Below are 21,243 nucleotides of genomic sequence, written 5' to 3'. Positions count from 1 at the left end.
AAATTGTTTGATGCCTTAGGCTTGAAATGTGATGACTAATTTCACATCCAGTACAGAATGGATCAATTGTGGAAGTAGTGATATGACCATTTCTCCAAAATGTCCAAAGATTCTTTTTTTGGTAAAACATCACCAGGTAGCATGTTGCTTGTGTTACTTTGAGCAGCATGTGGAGCCTACCATTGCCTGCATCATCTCCAGACTTGTCTCCCATCGAGGATATTTGGGAAATCATTGGTAGGCAATAGCAAAAGGAGATGCCTCAGAAGATCTCAATGATTTGTGTGCAGGCAACCCTTAAAATCTTCATTGATAATATGCGAAGCGTGTAAGTGCTTATATTTATTTGCGTAGTTGCTCATACTCAATGATGAATAAATGAGATGTTTTGAAAATTTTGCTTTCACTTTTTCATCATTTGCATATTATTTACATGTCTATCCATCCTGTGATTTCCACAATTCCCTGACTTTTCCATCTTGGTGTTGCAATTTCAATTTTGGGGAATGTAGATGTCTTGATAAGTCATCCCATCTCTATATACAATATTAGAATAAAAAAATACATTATATAATGGTATTGATATAGAAGGGTTAATATTTTTCAAAGTTATATATTTTGGGTAGCATTAACCCATCTCGTAGTCTCATAATATGTTTACAAATATCTTAAAGTGAACCTGTCAGCAGGATTGTGCTCAGTAAACTACATACACTGTCCTCTGGTATGCGACATTACATTGATTAAAATGATACCTTGGTTGATGAAATCTGTCCTGTGGTTCTTGTGTAATCTTTACTTTCAGTTTGTAGATAATGATATGCTTGTGCTCCGGGGTGGCCTGTAGGGGCGCTTTATCTGGTGCTCTGCTTACATATTCATCTGTATGTTCTTATGACAGCTTTTTGTGCATTCACTGACCTATCTCCTATTTTACCTAGCCCCGCACTACTAGATGTATTATGTAAAATAGGAGGCAGGTCAGTGAACGATCAGTGAGCTGTCATAAGAGCATACAGATGAATATGTAAGCAGAGCACCAGATAGATCGGCCCCCACAGGAGCATGAGCATGTCATTATCTCCAAACTGAAAGTAAAGATCACACAAGAACCACAAGACGGATTTCATCAACCAAGATATCATATTAATCAGTGTAATGTCGTCCACCTGACAGTGTATGTAGATTACTGAGCACAATCCTGCTGACAGGTGCACTTTAAGGTCTAATATTTTCCCATCTCCTATATAATGTTTTGAGAAACTGTGTGTGTTATGAATTGATAATTAAGACAAAGACATAATAAGGTAAAGAACTCACAACATGTCAGAAGGGGGTGGCAAGTAGAACTTTCCAATGAGAACTACTTTTGTCTGTAAATGGTATAAGAAGTACTTCTCACAAAGGATTAAATAGAATAGATTTGCCCACAGATCGTGTGTACAGTCCTTTCTCCAAGCGCATGCAATTGTAAGGGCCTAGTCTCCTAATTTGACCTCACTGGTGAACCCGTAATCTGACTTTGGGTCAGAACAAAAACAGCTACAATAACATTAGCCACAAGAGACCCTCTTTGTATAGGCAGGTTTAGCCCACCCATTTGGTACTTTATTGATCTTTCCTTTGATTGGAACTTGGCCAGCCTACAATATTCAATATCTCATGCAGTAGCCATTGCAAGGGAATTGTTTGGTCAGTCGCCATTTCGCCATGTGATATCAGCTGTTTGCGGGAGAGTTTTGAAGCTGCAGCAGCTTCATTTCGAAAAGGGCTTATCTTGATGAGACATATTTGACATAAGAACTTGATAGGAACTTTTTTGTCTTCTTATAAGGTTCTGCAAAGATATCTTATAAGAAAAAAAACCTCTGAAACAAAAGAATCATTGTTTTCTACTAATAATCACAGTTGATCTTCTTTCCCAGATTCGCTTATAAAGTTTGCTTGGCTAAAGGTCAGTTTAGGAGACAAAATATGGAGTGCAAGGGTTTCATTTTTACAGTAATCATATCTAATCGTATCAGCTATGTCAGAATGGGAGAATTATCAAATACATCAGACGATTTGCATAGATTGAAAATGAATCAAAATTAGTTTTGGTATCATTGATGGCTAAAATGACAGTCTAATTGCTTCTGCATCAAGCGTCACAAAGCTTGGTGTGTAATTTTAATCATTGATGAGTTACAGGTTAATTATGCTCTTGGAATGCAAGGAGATCTCAACCTCTTTGAAATAATTTGATCACAAAGAGCATGAAAGAGGAATCATTTTCTAATTAGTAAACACAGACATGTTTACCTTTCGGATGGGGAATTTTTGCACAAACATCATAAGCATAAAAACCAAAGGCAATGGTCTGGATGAAATATAAGTGCACAGTAACATTTCCAAGTGCTATTGTTGTGCTGCCTTTTGTGTCTGAGCCGGATACATGAGTGAAGGTGAATGCATTAAAAAGTTGTCAGATCCAAACTCCACCTTCTTGGTTCATTTTCAGCTGATTTGCAGATCATTAATGGGGTTTTTAGCTAATGCCCATATCATAATACGAATGCCATCAGCACAAATGTATAAAAAAAAAATCACTTCGTCTGATAACGCTCAACGTGTAAAGCGAATCTCAGTCAGGCTGGTGCCTAATGTGCAATTGCTAACCTTTGATAATATTCAATATAGAAGCTAAGCTGGAAATTGTAAGACTGATGAATCTGATCTGTCCTTCTTAAGATAAAATACTCCTAGAGAGATCCAAAGAGGAGGAGACGGAGGAGCTGGTCACATACCTTACCCTTGCAATCACTATTCATAGAAAGTTTACTAATCTAACTAGTACTGTTGCCATAACAAACATCTCTATACGTTATCCTCCCCAAATTAATCAAACACCCCTCTAAACAATGACATCAGATTTTGGTCACAGTTGTATAAACACATATGCACTTCGCGCAAGAAAATATATAGAAAAAAATAAATACAATTTCTTTGAACTAATGGGAAACTGCTTGCACATAGGTGATGTATATTTGTGCAAGTCAGTCAACAGGAGAAAATATGAGAATGTTTCTTATATGGTGGTCTGATTAAAACATAAGATATAAATAATTACAGAAGTTATTCCACAAACAGATGTTACATTTAATTAATACTCCTGTCAAGTCAAATACTTTTTTGGAGGTGTCAGTGTAGACAGCCCAGGAGGAAAAATTTCAAGCTTTGCAGCTATAACCCTTCTTTAAAAAGTTCTAGCAAAAGTTGTGCTGAAAAGTAAACACTAACTCTGCCACTGCAAACACTTTAAAGTCCTCTGCTGAATACAGAACAGAAGCACAAAAAGCACTAAGGGCTTATGTGGGAGGCTTTCATTCCAAAAAACGTTATCCACACTAGAGCGTCAGTCTGAATAGTGCAACAAATGAACAAGGAATGGCTAAAATTAAAACAAACAAAAAAAAAAAAAATAGAACAAAAATGATAAAACACATACCTCTGTGCAAAAGTAGCAGCTGTTCTTTTACAACATTTAAAAAGTGACTTCAACACCCATATTCTTTTTTTCTTTTTTAATTGGGGGTAAAAAAAATCAGTGGTACAATTATTGACCTCAGCTTCTCCCTCAGCAGTTAGTGTTTTGCATGATGACTGAGTTCTTTGAAAACTAAAAGGAAAAAAACTTTTCTCATAAAAAAAGAAGCCACTTGCTGAACAATGGCAGCCGAGTTCCGCTGAATTTAAAATGCGGAATTCAGATTAGAACAAAAGAACTAGAATCACGGTGTACTCCTGTTTTTAATTGAGATTGTCCCAGCCTTCTTCTATGGTCCAGTGAGACAGTGTTTGTGAAATGATTAAAAAGAACGTGATCTGATCAAGAGGATAGGATGAAAGGAAAGGAATGCTAAGGTTAGCCACACTGCTCAGAACTGAGAGAGAAAGCCAATGGGCTTCTTAGACTATTGTTTTTTTTCTCTCTATCCCATCTGCTATTTGACCATCTTAAATACTTTGTCATCAATTCTTTTCTTTGAGAAAGGGTTAAAAGTTGCCCACTTATGACATAATGTGCTACCAAACTACAAATCTTAACAAGAGGGAGAAAAAAAAAAAGAGTAAATAAAAATCCTTGAATTATATCAAGTTTCCAAAAGGTCATCACTGTCTCTGCTGTGGCCTTTTCCCCATACCAAATCCTCTATCAATATGTCATAGAGAGTTAGGCAAAGACAAAAGAGAAGCTCAGTGTGAAAACTGCACATATATCTAATCCTGACAAAGGAATGAATGGGCCTTCACAAGTATAATTATACTTGTTTATTTGTTACCACGTACAGAGGACTGATGAAAAAATCCATCAAAGTGGTATTATGCAGACACCAAGAGCTTCTTTTCTTTAGTGACTAAAGCCACATTGAAGCTTAAATTCCTTATTGTTAAATTCAGAAGGGAAAAAAAAAAAAAAAGATTTTGGCCGAACTCTCTTTGCATCAGTTGCTGACAGATCTTTTGTACAAGGGAAGTATTATTAGAGCTATTAGCTAGAAACTTTTTGCTCGCACCTTTTTTTAGCCACGTTGAAAATCCTTGACTATGAAGTAGTGTATTTGTTGAAAAAAGTGGTGGATTTTGGATTAATTGACTTTGTAATCGCTACCGTTAAAGGTTTCAGTACCCACATTTATCCTATATCCAAAATAAAAGATAATTCATCATCAACAACATGGAGGTAGCAAGCCGAATTTAAATATTCAGTGGCTTGTGACAACCCCAATAAGAAACCTGGTTTCTCTTTCTCTCTAGCTTTTGGGGAACTACAAGACTGAAGGCTCTCATACACATTAAATTAATGTCGATTGAACCCGCTGATATCGACAGGTACGGTCGATGGTCTAACATTTATGATGGCGCCGGCCGACTGATGGTGGTGAGAAATGACGATCGTGCATGTCTGATTTCGGACTGTCAATCACATTTTTCTCCCTGAGATAACCCACCTGCCGAAGTATCAGTTGGTGGCTATCTCATAGAGAACACAGAAGTGCTCAGCCAAGTTAGCGCTCCGATCTGTAGGAGTGTAGACATTAGATAGCTGTTGGCCGAATGATGCTGCAGTCATCTAATGTGAATGACCAGTCTTATAACCTACATACCAGATGTATACAGGATTGGACTGGCCGACCAGAGAACCGGAGAATCCTCCGGTGGGCCCTGGCTTCTCCTTCAGGAGAGTTCATAGTGCAAACCTTGCAGCTGCTATGGGGCTCTTGAGGGGGGGGGGAGGTGGGCCCTCAGAATCAAATCCTCTGATGGGCCCAATGTTCTTCATTCTGACACTGGATGTATAGGCATAGGTTATTTTTACTACTGCCCTCCATGAATCAATCCTAAAATACCAAGGGCCTTACTAATTTAAAGCATTAGTTGCCACCCCAACTTTTAAAGACCCATAAAAAAGCAGGGAACTTAACAAAGTTTTCAGAAGAACCTTATGAAATATGACATGTAAAATATGTAACAGATGATCTATTTAGTAGCCATTACACTTTAAAAGACCCTAAATCAAATAACCAAGTCATTTGTTATTTTGGGGGGAGTGGGAGCGAAATAAGCTTTTCCTTAGTGGACAGAAATATATCAAAGTAAAAGCAATCTGCATAGTTAATGTCTTTGTGCTCTTTCCAATTTAAAACAGAAAAGCTGTAATTTTTCTTTGCTGGCAATCTGGAAACACTCTGGAGTTAATTACAGCTGATTCGTAGTGAACCGCACAAACAAAGGCCAGTCTATGTCCAGACAATTATACTGCATTAACCAGCTTAGTGCTTCCTGCTGATGGTTCAGGGTTCTTCCATTACACCCTTCTACCTTCCCAGCACGATAGAAAATGCTTCTGCAAGGAGGAATTAATGAAGAGAACTGCAGAAGAATGTGTGACGACCTCTTCTGACACAGCAAAAAAAAAAAAAACTTTCCACCCATGTCACGACAAAAGGAGAGAAGGTAATTAAGTCTGAATAGAGGGATGTAACCAAATATTGTATGTCTATAGTGGTAGGCACATAAAAAAAAGAGATAGCTTACAAAGGCAGACTGGAAAGTGCCATTCTACCTGATGACTACTCCTATCGCCCTCTCATCTTTTCCCTTTGCTCCCTCCAGGCCATTGAGGCTAAAAGCTCATATTGTTTTAATTTTCCAATCAAATGTTATGGGGCTGGTGATTTTTGAGTTTTCTTTTACATAGGAATCAAAGGAGGACAAATATTTTGAGTATGACTTTGTAATGGGTACTCATGTAAATTATGCAAAGAATGTCAACATCTTTGGAAGTGTACTAATCTAATGGCCTAAAACAGTTCAAGTCGAATGGGCTTACTTGTCTTTCAATGGTTTTCTAAGGAAAAGAGTGCTATAAACCTATTCCTTTGGCAGATAGAGGGTATTGGGGGACTGTTTTCATTTGTGGAGACTAAGCTGGCATAGAGAGACTAATGGTCTGGGTAGTGCTATCTGGAGGAAAAAGTAGGCTAATTAGCTCTCCTCCAAAAGGGCAAAAACTATCTTTCTTGTGCCACCTACAAGAGGAAGCTACCCTATAGGTCAACTCCTTACTCTTACCATATGACTTGGGATATCTACCCATACCATATTTTGTAAAATACTCTTTCCTACCTCCACATAGACCATGCCGTCGACTATTGGCTCAGCGAGTGTAGATTACAGCTCTGAATTGTACTTTATGAACTCTACAAGTACAATGGGTGCCCCCAAGCTATGTAGACTATTTAAAGTTACAAATGTAGATACCACAACCTGACTTGGTTAATCCGATAGATTTCTTTCTTTTACATTTATCAATATCATTCTACAGCTTTTACTGCTATTCTGGATTTAAAGTCTGAGTCATGTTCCTTTTTCTTCCAAGAACATTTCAGAATCAATATGTAAGAAGTGAGAGCAATTACTTGTAAGTTGCCTCAGTAAACAAACATGCATGAAACATTTGGAAAACTGTCCTGTATGAGCAAAAGAAAAGAGCACAAGCATAATTATTTCCATACAATTAACAAAGCAGAATAGCATTAGTCTACAAACTTCTGCCAAGGAACCCAGTATTAAGATTATTTGTTGTTAAACATAAAACATGTCAGCCATGCTGAGCTTGTGGTTGACCCATTTAGGCTATATTTGGGAACGCTCTACTATGAAACATATTAAAAATATGCTGATATAGGCAAATATGGGCTTCAAGATGTGTATATTAAGAGCTATTTTATTTCAAGTCCTAAAAGTACAGTATTTGAGTCCTATTATAATTACTTATAGCAGTGTAAAAAGTTGGCATATGAGACTACATAAACTCATCTCTGTTATCTCGACTGTTGTAGACGTGGCTTCAAAAGCAAGCAAAACCAGAATTCGGCTTTTCTAAAAACTACCCATTATAAATATGAGTAATGTATGGGAAACCATACTTAAGTATACCCTTCTACACATTTTCATTTTTTCTGTAGCAAGGTTATCTTCCAAGAAGGAAGGTTCTGTCCAAACAAGCATTCAGGGGCAATGATATTGACGCTATTGATTCAAGTTCCCGTGTTCTCAGTTTTCCGACCTGTACCAGTATACTTTTGGATGCCATAGTAAAGACCTGGGAGGAACCTTCTCTATCTGTATTGCAGTGAAGGTAATATTTTACGTTTTAACCGAGCCGCAGTGGAATGTCAGAGTAACACATAACAGTATATTTTATCTTCATAGTCTATATTTGAAAATGACACTTAAAATAAAACCCATCAATTGAAACAAAACATTTCTGGTGGGAATGGAGATTCTTACTTTCCACAATGGGTACGGTAATATATTTCTTTCCAATCAATCTAATCAGCCCAAAGTGATAATAGCAAAAATCCACTAAGTGCACCGAAACATCATGCAAATAATGTGTATTTCTGTAAGATAGAGACCAGTTGAGCCTTAAGCATTAATCGCATCTCTTGGTCTCATCTATGCAAAGTAGGATTAGAGCTAAAATGATGACTTCTTAATCCCTTTGATTTTCCTTTACTAAATAAATATTAATCTACAAATCAGAAAGGTTCTGCCAGGTATTACAATGCGCACAATGTACATTAGGAACATACTTAACGGTTATGTAAATTGCACTCAATTTTACAAGCTGCTCATTGATGAGACTGGTCCCAATCCATTTCCTCTTCAACCCTCAAAAATCCCTCTCAGATTTGAAAGTTTAAATTCATAATCCTACTAAACAGAAAGATTAACCTTGGAATCCATTAAGTCTTTCTTGAAAGAAATTCACTGCATTAATCATGTCAGAGAATTAACAAATCATATTACCATGTTTATTTATATGTCAATACTTTCAACCCGCAAATCCACCACAATACAATCCTTCTCTTGGTAGAACTTCAGCAGCAGTGGAAATACTACTAAACTCTATAGAACAGAGACGATCGGGATTATTTCTTGGTACAAATGATTTGCTTGTTCATTGGTATTGGTTATTCGTCTTGGGTACAAAACCATTAAAAAATGCAGTTACTTTAAAAATGGCATTAATATAATAAACCTGCATTGGTCCCAGGTAGAGTTGGTGCAAATTGATTCGCAAGTCCCATTCAATCGGCCACTACAGTAGTCTGTGGCCACTGATTGGGAAAGGGAGTACCGTCTCTTCCCTGCCAGAATCTGCAACTCTTCTTTTGATTATCTGGCGTCGTGAAAAGTCATTGTTGTGGCACGATGCTAGGCTGGATAGTCGAAAGAAGAAGGTACTACCTCTCCCGTCCAGTAGCCGCAGCCCACTGTCAAGGCCGATGGAAGGGGATGTGCAAATAAATTTGCACCAACACTAGTACTGAGACCCAAGAAATGTAAAATAATGCAGTATTTCATTTAATATTTTATGGCAGGCTGTATTGGATTTGCCATAGACAGATTACAGGGTTGTAATATTCTGACAGCCTGGTAGAGTGACAGCTAGGATCAACATCTGCTTTACTATGAGATCATTCCTCCCCATTAATGAACTACAAAATAAAATTAAAAAGATACTTGAAATTTTGTACCCAAAGCCTGAGGTTGCACTACTCAGAGATTGTGATTTATTGCCTACCTTTCTTAATTCTGACACTTGTTGCCATTGCAACCTTGTGTGGACTCAAACCACCATCTACATCAATATCTATATTCAAACTTGCTTAAAAGAGGACCCATTAGCTCTCCAGGTCTCAATTTTAATAATATATTCCATATTAAATATTGTATCGTTCCTCTGTTATCCCTTCTAGAAATATATAAATACATTGACTGCTGGGTGTTACCACCAAGGAATGTGTCTTTACAAAATTGGATATCGTACAATCACTCCTGACAGTATAAGAGTGTGATACACCCTTTTGACAAGAGGAACAGTAACATCCAGTATTCAATTCATACATTTCTTAGAGTAATGACAAAGGAACTGTACTTTATAGAGCTCTAAAAAAATATTCCCTATAACTGGCATTATTTGGCTTACACGTATATAAAGAGAAATGTCAGGAAAGCGTATAGGTTCTTACTGATTTAAGTCAATCACAGCCAATCACTGAGCAAACAGAGTGGCTTTGCTGAGGAAGACGGCATGAGCTACTGAGCTCAGTGATTGACTGCAGTGGTAGTGTGCTCTGTAGTTGTGATGTCACCACTGCAGCCAGTAAACAATGAATGGATAAGCAGGGGAGAGCTGTTGCTAGAGTAGAGGAGGGTGAGTACTACCCATATTTGTTTTTTTAGAAGTGTCCAAGCGTTTTGGTAAATATGTTTTGATTGTGGAAAACCCCTTTAATATTGTATTCTCTTTTCCTTTCTGGTAGTTTAAAACTATGTGAACAATAGCTGAATAAAATGAATGCCACCGAGTAATGAAGACAGCAATGTACATGCATTTAGTGGAACATTTACAGAACATGACACAAAAAGTCAAAGCCCCATTCACGCATTTCTTTTTAAGGCACTACTATGCCGGTAGGAGTATTTGTTTGAGGAGAAGAAAAGTATCATAAGTCAGTGTTGGTTCATTCATCTTACAGAAAAACTGGAATATTCTATGAAAAAGTTTATAAAGCATAAAGTGCCTTATTTCATGATGATTTCAAACAATTTGCTATTGGCCATGGCTGACTGGTAAATAAGTGCCGAACCATGGTAACTGGTATATAAGTGGACATGCATCTACAGAAAGGAGGAGATTACACTAATGTCCCTTTTAAATAGACCTTTTACCACTAGTTCCACTATGAAATAAGCAGAGTCAATGCTAGTAGTTACCCTTTTCTCTATAGGAAAGATTGAACCCTGAAAAGTAAAATGTCGAAAAAGTTGAGCTCTGTATCCGAGACTTCAAGAAAAAAATTTTAATTTGCATTAGAAAAGATATCGGGGCTCAAGTCTTTCCTAAAGAACACTTTGGAACATCTAGAGCTCCTCAATACGGGTGGTTCTTAAATGTTGTCATCCTTTCTTTTTCAAGTATTTGCTGTGTTTTCCTGGATGCCTTCACCCTGCTGACCCCACCCAAGAGGGGCCCTTACAGTATATTCACTAACGTTATTTATATGTCCAAGGCTTATACCCCAGCATCTCCAATCTGTTGTTGGTAAAGCTATTCACTTAAGAGGTGTCACTGGAACACAAGTAGCTTGAAACGCACGTTTTACAATAATGAAAACCATACCAACCCTTTTATGTTTCTTAGGCTACTATTTTCCTTTGTTTTTCAATATGTGATTCTGGAATTGCTGAGTTTTTATATCAACAGCAAGGTTTCAAAAACAAATACATACTGTGCTTCTTTGAACTAAAGTTCACTTTTCAAAAGGGCACAAACACAAGCATTGTAGTGTCCCCGCAATAGTGGTTCATTAATAATTATTAGTGTGGTTAAGAAACAGAAGGACATTGAGTCAGCAGGGGTTTTGAAGTAATCAAAAGTAATTTTAAGGCTCCATTCTTTGATAGAAGAAGCCTTAGTGATGCTTCTGTGTACATATATACTTGGTGGAGCTATACAAAGTAGTGTGTTCATATCCACATGGGAGGAGGGACCCCTGTTGTTTTAACAAAGCAAGTCAGAGTTTTAAGGCATCATTAAACAATTAGACGATGAAGTCGGTCCTATGAAACCATAATTTACGACTATGTTCTAACAACATCCCAACAATAAAGTTTCTATTCTTTGGTTACTGAAAAAGAAAAGTTTGTCTGAAGCCTAACACCACTGTAATTATCTTCATAAAACTAATCACAGGCCAGGTATTTCGGGAAACATTCCATTTCTATTAGCAACCCTCCAAGTCATGATGATTTAAAAAACAGGCTGTATGGGGCTGAGAGAAAGTATATTTAAAGCCTTTCAGTACATATTTAAACCTTGCGCTCAACACCCCTTACTGGTGATGCTGGTCAGGCAATTAACAGATGGCGTCCAGATCTTACAAAAGCCAACACTCAATATGGTTTATTAGGATTCAGCACTTTGTTGAAGGTCCATCTTTGAGGAAATATATAGCTTTCAAAACCCAAGACTTCTTAGAGGTCATTGTGGTTGGGGGTCTGAGTTGCATAAGTGTCAATAGTTTGATTTTTTTACATTTCTAGATCTTTCATATTTTTTGGTAATAGGTTATTAATTCACTTAAGTTTGATGCATAAATGAGAAGAGACGGTTTACTTCTGGAAAGCGTCATCTATTTGTAATTATTTTTTTACTGTTTTGCGCTGAGGCGTAATTTGTCTGTTGTGTAGACGTGAAATGAGCAATTCGGTAATTAACTTTTGTGTTTTTAGATGTATGAACCTTAATTAGATTTCATTATAAACAAACAAATGTCAACCACAATTATAAGGTCCTTGCTTTACCCTCACATTATCCCTTTTCAAACAAACTTGATGTCACACAAATTATAATCAAGCGGACAGCAATTCAGAGTCGAATTCTACATGATTTGCCAGTAACCTGATTACCTTAACTTCAATATCATTACAGGAAAAGTATTTTAAGATAAATAATTACCAGAATTCCAACAGGAGACAAGCTTAATTGTATTGATTCAGGAGAACCAGGCATAGTGGGAGAGAGCTGACGGAATAATGTTATCTTAAATCTACCCTTTCTATTAAAATGATATTGCCTGGCAGGAAAAAGGTAATCGGAGATAGGTGTATGAAAAATCAGATACAGAGCTCAAATAATTATTTTACCCAATTATCTCCTGCAAGAAGCAACAAAATATCACTGTGGAGCAACCTTATGGAACGGAGTTGTTGGGGGCTTTATTACAGAGTGGTTCATCTGTTATAGGCAAGAACAAGCAGATCTGCCAGGACATAATGGAGGTGAATGATTAGTTGTGTAGCACTGTGAGTGAACTTCTCCTCAATGCAATAAGAGTTAATTAAAGTTTACCACCAAACATCAACCAAAGTAGGATGTTGATCGTGTTTCAGCATTAAGTGCAAGCAGACAATGGTTGGCAGCAATTAGAACAGCTATCAAATGACCCGCAATGATAATTATACATTCAAAACAGCTAAAAGAGCTGAAAAAAACTAATCAGCTTTCCTTTTTTTTTCTTCTCTCTCTCTCTCTTTTCTCTTTGCAACGACAATTCGAAGGGCAGGAAACAGGTATCAGATTATTTCAGTTTAACACTGCAAATCAATAGAATTAAACAAGCAGGAGTTGTCTGAGTACATTATCTAGCAAAGAACAATTTACTGTACCTGATGGACGAGATCCTGAACCCATTCACTGAATGAGCACAAAAAGGCAAAGTGGATATGTTTCAATAAAATGTTCTGCAAGCCTGCTGATTAGAAGAATGGCTATGTAGACCATATACTCCCCCCCCCCCCCCCCCCCACCACCCCAACTTCATAATTAAAGCATTCTTTGCTGAATGTTAAAGCATTTGTTGTCTCCTATGGTAAAGAATGTTATCATTTTCCCTTATTTATTTTGCTTAAAATCTAATGTTTTTATTTATATTTGCTAGCATTTTATTATATTATGTGTTCATTAAATAGAAATAATTTACATAAAAAAGGACATTCTATATTACTAGAAATTCTACCTCCTGGCGTCTTTGTACTAAACCTTTCTGTTTAATGTATGCAAGATAACATCAGCGAAAATTATTTTCATAAAATGGCTCGCTGCTTTGCATAGTTATTGGGCTGCAGCCTAAAGCTATTTTACAGATTTTATTTTCTACCCTTACTAACAAACCTGATTTTCCAAACTAATACTGTTATGGTAGGGATTTGAGCACAGAGTTGGCTAATCCCAGTATTTCCCTAGAGCTGTATTTAAATCATGGCCCACTCCAGTACAAAAGTGTCTCCAAAAGCCCTTCTGCCCCCTTCAGCACTCATACGCTCATTGGTCCTGACATTTTCACTTCAGACTTGACAAATGAGCCGACGGCTGTGATCTGATTGTGCTTTATCTAAGATATATCATTAGCTCTCATCACTATCTCCTAATGTAGCTTCCCTCATTGAATGCTTTGCAGAAGTCCTAGGCTCTGTTTGATACACAGTTCAATAATGTTAGGCATCTAATGGAGACATGAAAAAGGTGGGACGGTTTCAAATGATCTACCAATAATTGGGAAAGTATTAATTCTCCTGAATATTGGAAATTGTAACCTAATTTGATGATTTTTAGTAACTTTTTCATTACTATATGGTATAAGATTTTGACTCCTATGGAAAATCCAGAGGATTTTTTATTGATTTACATCCAAATATTGCATTAATATAGTTTCCTATTTTATGTTGAAATGTGTTTCGAGTTTATATAGTATATCGATTTGGGTAGCCTGATATTTAAATCCTCCACCCTATGCAGTACTAGTGGATATCTGGTTGCTTAGTTTAGCTTCTCATCAGGGCAATCAGTCAAAAAATTGTATTCTGAAAATTCAATGCACCAGAATTTCATTCTTCAAAAAAAAACCTTTTTATTTCATGTTTAAAATGTAAAGTTTTTGCTGCATACAGCCTGTATTAAGCACAAACATAACAGAAAAGGTAAAATACAAATTAGTCTGATGCCAATCATAGTCAATAGGGTAAGAAACCATGTTTGGATCATTGTCACTCGGAACTTTTAGCTTAAACCATAAACCCTCAAGAATTAGCTGTAGTACAACAACCTCGGGAAATGGAGGTCGTTGGCTTTGAGCTAAAGTGCTATTCACTTTTAGGCTCAGTAAAAGGTTTCATATGTTTGTTCGTATTGGCAGAAACCCACCCTCATCTCCAGGGAACAATAAAACCAAGTGCCTATAGGAGGTTGTAGAAATCAGTGGTGAGCCACTTTAGGTACTACACATGATGTCCCTGTTGACAGTGAGTACTTAACCAGGTTTCTAGGCCCTGCAAAAACTGGCAAACAACTTAAGTTGAATCTTAAGGACATAATGATTATAATTGATGATGCAAATGAGTTTAAAGTTGTTAATGATCATCATCAATGTCTATGATACTAGAAATGATGAGCGGCGATGGCTAAAAATCTGCCTCATTAGTAGGAACACTCTTTCAAGCTTCAAAAATTGAAGTAAATGCTATGGTTTACTTTACTGTGTCTCTGTCTAAAAAAAAACCATTCTGGTTAAAAATTAAAATAGCTTTATCTGGGGAAAATCTCAATGTCTATGACTATGACAGCCTGTAATCCCTTATCACCATTGATGGCTAGAAGAGATGTCCATCTCAGTTTATTGACCTCACCTCACCTCTGAGACTCCACATTGCTGTCTAAAGAGGTTGGATTACATGTGATAACTCTTTGTACATCCCATGATGTGACTGTTAAACCAATTATCTCATTAAGTATCCTCTTATCCTTTCTTGTAGTTAAGGCAAACAAAAACTATCTTTAGGAGATACAAAAGTCTTCTTTTTTTTAAGAAATTGTGTGCCCTTTTTTTGGGGAATTGAGTAAGATGTTGGCATCATTGAAATTACTATTTGCCAATATTGGTCTAATGGTGGGGTTAAACTACCTGACCGTCAGTGTTAAACAACCACTGATTGGTACATTTTTGTCAATCGGTGGTTATTTATTAGCCTGCTCATGCAGGAAGATTGCATGTAGCATGCGCACAGAATGATTAGTAATAGACAAGGTGCTTGTCTTCTCAACATCACAGGATGAAGTGCTATTGAGAATGATGATCTTTAAAGCAAGCCAAAAAATCATTGAACCTGACGAACAAGTATTTCTCCTGTTTGTTGGATGATTGGCAAAATGTTCAGATTGCACAATTATGAGCATTCCTGGGAACACTTGTTCCTGATAATGGTGCAGTTTAAGCTCACCTTAAGGTGGTCTGGTGTGTGTTAGTAAAAAGTCTCTACACACATGGGTAATGTGTCCATAAGCCTCCTTGAACCCAACATATGCCCAAATAATGCCCTTTTGCCATACAATGGGTCGGTATGCATCAGAATAATAAGAAAGATGTAGTCCGCCATACTTTCCCATTCAGAGGGATACTGTTAAAAAATATCTACTGCCTGGCCATCTTATATCATTTTATATCTATACAGTGGCTATAGTTTAACAATACATGTGGGAATACTCCTGACGTGTACTTCTGCAGTGTGAACACGAGCCAAACAGACATAAAAAAGCCAAAGTGACACAAATTTTACAAACAAAATGCAAATTTGACATTCACTTTTATTGTCTGACCTAGACCACATCCATCATATATAACTGCTGATTGCTTGCACTGATTTATCGTGCATTTGTACTTTTGCCCTTTGCCAGTAAACAAGTACATAACCCCCAACATATCGAATCAATATCCCAATGGCAAAAACCTTCACATTAATGTATTTACCTGTGATAAAAAACTAGAAAAAAACCTAAAATGTAGCTTATTCCTATTTCTACACAAATTTCACATTCGGGATTCTACTATGTGTCATTTATCCCAAATTTGAAAGCTATGTCTCCTTAATCATAGAGGATTTTTTGCTCCGTTCAGACACTATGAACTGCTCACCCTATCTCTGCAAAGGCAGATTAGCATGAAGCTAAGGAAATGCAATATCTAATCCACTTAGCATGTATAATTAAGAAAAAAGATTTGTACAACACTTCTCTATTTGTCTGACATGTTGCAACAGGCCTTCACTATGCCAGGCCGAACAGGCCTACCAGTGCTCAAAAGCTTTGTGTGGATGATGTATTAATCAGGATATTTTATGTGCATTAGCCATTATTAGTGAGCTGTACAAGGTTTCCAAGCCAGGCATAGAAATGGGATGACATGTGGAATACACAAGCTCTATAGGTATTGCATAACCAAAACAAGATGTCTTACTCATCATAACGATATCCACTAGAATCATATCTAGAATAGATGTAACTAGAGAAAGATGAAAAAGGGAGTAATTAACATAATATGATAAAAGCTTTATTCTATAGGCATTGTAATCTACATAAAACTATAGGAGTTGCGTAGTGCGTTAGCATTAGTATTATTAACACCAGTCGTCCAGGCCCAACAGGAATGGAGGTTTCTCTGTAGGACGTTTATCTAAAGGATTACTATGGATATCGTATAACTTTTACGGATCCTGGTCCCCTAAAATAATGTACTAGTAAAAAAAAAAAAACAACTCATGTACCCCAATATTCTGTTTTATTGTGGAAACCATTCTAAATGAGGTTGTGGCTATATCATCTTACTTCTACTGAGATTCTCATGTAACTTCATGCCTGGAATGGAAAGGATTTAACTCTTTTAGGTCTAGAGGGCTTTAAATGCACTGAAATTCCAGAAAAGATTAACGGCCACAGGTCCGATACAAGTACATCATAGGAAAGCCATGTAATATTTCTGTACACTGCTGCACAGGCTAAAACTGTACTATGCTCTGGGCCTTTGCCCACTCAGTAAGAATGCAGACAGCACATAAGCTACCATTAGCCCATGTGTTATCCAATTCTCCAGCGGTTGGAGACGTGCCAGTGACAACACATGCTGCTTGCTTAACCATGTTTTAAAACAGAAATTAGATTTAAAAAAAAAAAGAAAGAAAAAAAGTAAAAAAAGAAGGTATATTTTCCTTAAAGAAATCCAGCTTCTGCAAGAACATTCTTCAGAAAGTTTGTCTTCTACTTGTAATGAAGAATTTTACCAGAAGACGGAACAATTCTATACATGTGGTCTCCCCATCTCCCTGCAGAAAGGGCTACTTTTTTTTTTTACTATGATACAAGGAACATGTTGACCCAGTCAGAAATTTGGAAAAGGGACAGCATCTAGTTGGGTAAACATCTTATTTTCTATATAATACATTGCACTCTAAACCACAAAGCACAGTAACAACGCGCTCTTGACTTTTGGCAGCCGATTTTACCAAGTGGGATCTACAATACAAAACAAAAAAACACAAAAATGCAACAAATGGTAAAAAGCTCTTAAAAAACAGCGACAATTTTTTTTCTCTCTCTTTTTAAACAAGCACCAGACTCCAAATCCCCAGTGAACTTGACAGCATGTGTTAGGCAACTTCTGGGAGTTAGCAATAAACAAATCAGGTCAGCATCTGGCAGAATCTGCCAACACTTGTCTTTGGTGGCACTAAATTGATAATTATGGTGACCTGACACTAAGAAAGATGGTGCTTAATGTACATACAGATAAATAATTATCCCCACTGTATTTAATTTACAAATGTGCAAAAAGGACCAGTTCCCACCTTCAAAAGTGTCTAGACACTTAGGGTACTTTAACTGCTCTAATTACTGTTGAGAGCACATAATTAGAAGCACTGATCACACTGTCAACAGCTAGCCAGCTCCAGCATAGCACTAACTTACTAAGAAAAATATCAAAACGCCATCCAAATGCAAATCATGTCCCTAACACAGAAAAGGAACACAGAGAACATGATACACATTACCATCGAAGACAGAGGGAAATGTGCACGGGCAAATAAAGCTACAGGAACGACCTGTGTGTAGAACAACTACACATGGATAGATACAGAGATAGATAAAGAGCTAGATAGGAAGATAAGAAGATAGATAGATTCAGAAATAGATAAAGAGATAAATAGATACAGAGATAGATACAAAGATAGATACATACAGAGATAGATATAGATAGAGAGATAGATATAGATAGATAGGGCTTAATAACATAGATAGACATAGATAGGTAATATAGATATAGATATGAGACATGGACATATGAGAGATGGATATATGGATAATGCTCAACAATATAGATAGATAGATTGCTTAAAAACATATAGATAAATATAAGACAAAGAGATGGATAGTCATTGATTAATGATAGATAGATAGATAGATAGATAGACAGAAAGCCATATAGACATACGTATACTAATCAATGATATGTAGATAGACAGATAGATGTAACAGAAACTCATATAGATGATAGATAAATGAACATATATTTATTGAATAATTAATGTAGTCAGACTTACAGAAATACCATAAGTAGATTCATTGACCATTAGCTAGTTACGTAGACACTGCCAGTGTCTACCTAACTGCTGCCAGATATACATTAAACATACTGACTAATGCCACAGATAGATCTTAGGCAATAGATCTTACTGACATACAAAGATATATATATATATTGTACATAGTTAATAGTGAAAAGATGAAATACATTTAAATAAGTGGAAAGGTACATTGAAAGCTATAACCAGCTATGGATCAATCCACAGATTACGTTATCATACAGACACGTATTCCCATACATAGATATTAACATATATAAATCTATCAATTGAACATAATGATTATCTTGTGACAAGCATCTAAGGCTAACCAAGCATCGATTCCTGTGTGAAAAAATAGCAAATAATCAATACTGGAACCAGTGTAAGGCTGACGAGGCTACGACTGTGTGGTCATGTTGCACAACTACCAGCAATACACACAGACCTGTATTTTCCATTCTTCGACAGATTTGTATCACATGTATCGCTTCATGTGATGGTGAAAGCTGAGGACATCTATAAGGTTTCTGAAATCGGAGCTTTTACTTGTATTCCAATGTCTTGGACAAATATAACTTTAGGTAGAGCTAAGCAGAAGAAGAAAGAAAAGAAGGCCTTGCATTTTCATCTTGCTTTCATCTTGGTCATTCATTCAACCATTCTGTGTCCTATTCAGCCGAGCTTTTCATTATGCAAAAAAATGCTAATCCTTTTCCGATGCTTTCACACTTGTATAAACCACCATTCCTTCAACAGAAAAGTAATTATATCAGTTTACCTTCCTGTCAAAAACAGGATTAATATTCTGATAGCAGAATTTTTTTTTCAAATTTTTTTTTTTTGCAGTAGGAAGTTAAAGATTACTAGGTAAGGTATTAGTGAGAGCAAGAATTTTTTTTCTTTCTTGAATATGAATGTGTTAGCCAATGCAAGAGGATAAGAAAAAAAAAACACTTCTTCAGCTGCTGAGGGAAGTCTTTTCAATCACAGAACTGACCTTCCCATTGCAGGGGCCCGGGCAGAATAAGCCTCATTCGGGTCTATTAATCAGAGACAAATTATGAAAGAATGTGGCTGGACTGGTTGACACTATCCTATCTTGGAAGACTCGGTAACAGCCTTGTAACAATGTCCTCTTCATGGGTAATGAACAGCCATGACAAATAGAGCAGAGCAACTATTTATTTGCATATGCAAATTCCCCCACAAGGGAAACATGTACAAACAAGTGTCATTGTGAGGTGGATTAGGCAAACAACGTTTTCTTCTTAGGGTGCTCTGCAACCCTAGAACATTAGTCAGCACAATTAAACCAGTCTCCATGACTACTAATGAAATTTTACCATGGTATGAGTTAAATTAGATAGCTAGCTATGTCTCCTCCATCCAACTTGAAATCCATTATTACTGCGGGACAATGCAGCAATTGTGCTTGACTGATCCTTGGCAGCTCAACAAGCCTCGAAAGTTGACTATTTGCATATGTTAATATAATTAAGCACTAATTACATGAAACTTGTACATATTCAAAGCACTTTCCCCACTACGATTTTTTTTTTGTCTTTGAATGTTGGCCAAATCCTTAACCTTCTGAATGGTCTGGAGCAAGGAGCTCTGCCTTTGGGTGCAGCCCCAAGGCAAGACACAGAAAGGCTCTTCCTCTGTAAACATTGAGCTCAACCTGGCCTCTCATATTTCCATCAACACACTGGACGTCGTCAATGTACCTACACTCATTGTAAGGTAAAGCAGCCTACACTCACCTGTACACAAGCGCACATATGATTTATAATAAGTCAGCTAAAAAATATACATAGAAAACACCAAAACAACAACTTATAATATCCAATGTGTCTATTTGGGCCTGCTCCATATGTTTTTCAATGAGTTAATGCAACAAATATTACAGTTGCACTGCTTTAGTCATATTTTACATGAGAAAACAAGAAAAGTGTAGAAAAAAAGAGCAAGCAGTAACTAATGATCTTAGCCTAAATATATGCAGAGGCAATTAAGCAATGTTAATTACTATGACAGCAGTTAATTGAATATAATTAGATATTTTAAGCCATTGAATAAAGCAGAGTTAAGATTAATTTTATTGAGATTAATTGTAAATAAGAATAGATTAACTGGGCGTTTTGACATGCATTGAAAGTGGCTCAGAAAATGATCTAGAATAGATCATGCAGAAGAAGAAGAGAAAATTAATTCCTATATTATTCCAATGTCACACCTCAGATTCATCTCCTGAATAAACACTACATTTCTAACCGAAATAGACAGGAATCTTTAATAAAAACAAACAGCTTGTCGAGATTAAAGCTCCTTTTGTCCTTTTTCATGGGCATTTCTTTTTACCAGACTAAATTAAGCGAGTCTGCAGTAGGGTTTTTTCGGAAGGAACATTTCACACTGAATGGAAAAAATGTTCTATGACATATGAAATTCATGCAGCTGTGCGGAACTTAGTCCAGCTGGTTAAAGACTATATAAACCACAGCAACTGATAGGATACAGGCCTATACTGTTTTTTTTAAATTGATTTTTACTTAAAAAATATATTTTTGAATTTTACCTGTTAATAGAATTTTGGAATTCTAGTGATATGAATAATAAATAGTTTTCAAAAAAAAAATTCATCGCCTACAACGTCTTCTTAAACAGGAGCTCGGT

General features: G+C 36.6%; 1 protein-coding gene across 5 annotated transcripts in view; it reads right to left on the bottom strand.

Annotated features, from left to right (window-relative positions):
* Nucleotides 1-21,243, bottom strand: part of ZFHX4 (zinc finger homeobox 4) — a 201,688-nt gene that overhangs the window by 170,576 nt on the left and 9,869 nt on the right. The window lies entirely within an intron of this gene.

The sequence above is a fragment of the Phyllobates terribilis genome, unplaced genomic scaffold (assembly GCF_046119375.1).
Source record: "Phyllobates terribilis strain yellow unplaced genomic scaffold, ASM4611937v1 Scaffold_4__5_contigs__length_816908805, whole genome shotgun sequence".
NCBI lineage: Eukaryota > Metazoa > Chordata > Amphibia > Anura > Dendrobatidae > Phyllobates > Phyllobates terribilis.
The sequence above is the reverse complement of the archived record's forward strand: the minus strand, read 5'-3'. Positions and strand labels throughout refer to the sequence as shown.